The sequence below is a fragment of the Diaphorina citri genome, unplaced genomic scaffold (assembly GCF_000475195.1).
Source record: "Diaphorina citri unplaced genomic scaffold, Diaci psyllid genome assembly version 1.1 scaffold572, whole genome shotgun sequence".
Classification (NCBI taxonomy): domain Eukaryota; kingdom Metazoa; phylum Arthropoda; class Insecta; order Hemiptera; family Psyllidae; genus Diaphorina; species Diaphorina citri.
In genome coordinates this window covers 1-3346 of record NW_007378006.1, presented here as the reverse complement: position 1 = coordinate 3346, position 3346 = coordinate 1, and the positions used below count along the sequence as shown (strand labels likewise).

Sequence of the window (3346 nt, the reverse complement as noted above, 5' to 3'; positions counted from 1 at the left end):
ATTATTATTATTACAAGGCAGATGAGTTACCAATCAAGCTAACTAGGCTGTTTAAGATAAAATCCGCCCCGGGCGGGAACCAAACCCATGGCCTCTGGAAGAACTTAATTTGTTTGCTTAACAAAACAAATAATTCAGTCCAAATCACCTCTATCTGTCCAGTGTAGAGGAAATCGATAATGGAAGAAAATATATCGTAGGAGACATTACTGAGCTTGATTACACACTCGAAACTTTCTTTCATTTGACTTGTGAACATTGCTCTGGAAAAAAGGAGAAGATAAAACTCAATTTTAACTATGTATTTATTTATTTATTTTTTTTTTTTTTTAACACAATAAACAGACAGACCCATTACCAAATAACTACCTTGTCTGATTTTACAAAGGACCCTAGCTCAAACTAAACTTACACTCGTATTTATGAACAAGAATGATCGTTCTTAGATCAGTCTCAAGTCAAAATTGACCAATCAAATACCTTGAGACTATGCTTAGCAAGAACTTAGCCAGCATTTTGTTCATAAATATGGGTCTTAATATAGGTACATCAATCTCTTTCTCTTCCCCAGTAGGTATGGCTAGTTTCTCAACTTTTTTACCTGTGTAACTCTCGTCTCTCCTTTCTACATACCCAAATCATCTCAGCCATGCTCACCTAAAGTACCTATTGACTTACATACCCAAACCATCTCAGCCATGCTCACCTAAAGTACCTATTGACTTACATACCCAAACCAGCTCAGCCATGCTCACCTAAAGTACCTATTGACTTACATACCCAAACCAGCTCAGCCATGCTCACCTAAAGTACCTATTGACTTACATACCCAAACCAGCTCAGCCATGCTCACCTAAAGTACCTATTGACTTACATACCCAAACCAGCTCAGCCATGCTCACCTAAAGTACCTATTGACTTACATACCCAAACCAGCTCAGCCATGCTCACCTAAAGTACCTATTGACTTACATACCCAAACCAGCTCAGCCATGCTCACCTAAAGTACCTATTGACTTACATACCCAAACCAGCTCAGCCATGCTCACCTAAAGTACCTATTGACTTACATACCCAAACCATCTCAGCCATGCTCACCTAAAGTACCTATTGACTTACATACCCAAACCAGCTCAGCCATGCTCACCTAAAGTACCTATTGACTTACATACCCAAACCAGCTCAGCCATGCTCACCTAAAGTACCTATTGACTTACATACCCAAACCAGCTCAGCCATGCTCACCTAAAGTACCTATTGACTTACATACCCAAACCAGCTCAGCCATGCTCACCTAAAGTACCTATTGACTTACATACCCAAACCAGCTCAGCCATGCTCACCTAAAGTACCTATTGACTTACATACCCAAACCAGCTCAGCCATGCTCACCTAAAGTACCTATTGACTTACATACCCAAACCAGCTCAGCCATGCTCACCTAAAGTACCTATTGACTTACATACCCAAACCATCTCAGCCATGCTCACCTAAAGTACCTATTGACTTACATACCCAAACCAGCTCAGCCATGCTCACCTAAAGTACCTATTGACTTACATACCCAAACCAGCTCAGCCATGCTCACCTAAAGTACCTATTGACTTACATACCCAAACCAGCTCAGCCATGCTCACCTAAAGTACCTATTGACTTACATACCCAAACCAGCTCAGCCATGCTCACCTAAAGTACCTATTGACTTACATACCCAAACCAGCTCAGCCATGCTCACCTAAAGTACCTATTGACTTACATACCCAAACCAGCTCAGCCATGCTCACCTAAAGTACCTATTGACTTACATACCCAAACCAGCTCAGCCATGCTCACCTAAAGTACCTATTGACTTACATACCCAAACCATCTCAGCCATGCTCACCTAAAGTACCTATTGACTTACATACCCAAACCAGCTCAGCCATGCTCACCTAAAGTACCTATTGACTTACATACCCAAACCAGCTCAGCCATGCTCACCTAAAGTACCTATTGACTTACATACCCAAACCAGCTCAGCCATGCTCACCTAAAGTACCTATTGACTTACATACCCAAACCAGCTCAGCCATGCTCACCTAAAGTACCTATTGACTTACATACCCAAACCAGCTCAGCCATGCTCACCTAAAGTACCTATTGACTTACATACCCAAACCAGCTCAGCCATGCTCACCTAAAGTACCTATTGACTTACATACCCAAACCAGCTCAGCCATGCTCACCTAAAGTACCTATTGACTTACATACCCAAACCATCTCAGCCATGCTCACCTAAAGTACCTATTGACTTACATACCCAAACCAGCTCAGCCATGCTCACCTAAAGTACCTATTGACTTACATACCCAAACCAGCTCAGCCATGCTCACCTAAAGTACCTATTGACTTACATACCCAAACCAGCTCAGCCATGCTCACCTAAAGTACCTATTGACTTACATACCCAAACCAGCTCAGCCATGCTCACCTAAAGTACCTATTGACTTACATACCCAAACCAGCTCAGCCATGCTCACCTAAAGTACCTATTGACTTACATACCCAAACCAGCTCAGCCATGCTCACCTAAAGTACCTATTGACTTACATACCCAAACCAGCTCAGCCATGCTCACCTAAAGTACCTATTGACTTACATACCCAAACCATCTCAGCCATGCTCACCTAAAGTACCTATTGACTTACATACCCAAACCAGCTCAGCCATGCTCACCTAAAGTACCTATTGACTTACATACCCAAACCAGCTCAGCCATGCTCACCTAAAGTACCTATTGACTTACATACCCAAACCAGCTCAGCCATGCTCACCTAAAGTACCTATTGACTTACATACCCAAACCAGCTCAGCCATGCTCACCTAAAGTACCTATTGACTTACATACCCAAACCAGCTCAGCCATGCTCACCTAAAGTACCTATTGACTTACATACCCAAACCAGCTCAGCCATGCTCACCTAAAGTACCTATTGACTTACATACCCAAACCAGCTCAGCCATGCTCACTAAGGCTTCATCGCCCCCATGAAAATCTCCATCGCCCCCAAGGGGGCGATATCGCCCAGGTTGGGAAACACTGACCTAAAGTACCTAATGACTTACATACCCAAACCACCTCAGCCATGCTCACCTAAAGTACCTATTGACTTACATACCCAAACCACCTCAGCCATGCTCACCTAAAGTACCTATTGACTTACATACCCAAACCATCTCAGCCATGCTCACCTAAAGTACCTATTGACTTACATACCCAAACCATCTCAGCCATGCTCACCTAAAGTACCTATTGGCTTACATACCCAAACCATCTCAGCCATGCTCACCTAAAGTACCTATTGAC

The 3346-nt window shown here is 43.0% G+C and overlaps 1 long non-coding RNA gene across 1 annotated transcript in view; it reads right to left on the bottom strand.

The window, feature by feature from the left end:
• Positions 1-763, bottom strand: part of LOC113467863 — a 3609-nt gene extending 2846 nt beyond the window's left edge. Inside the window, exon 1 of the long non-coding RNA XR_003391799.1 lies at positions 602-763. This is a non-coding gene — a long non-coding RNA (uncharacterized LOC113467863). The remainder of the gene's footprint in view (positions 1-601) is intronic.
• Positions 764-3346: the final 2583 nt, after the last annotated feature.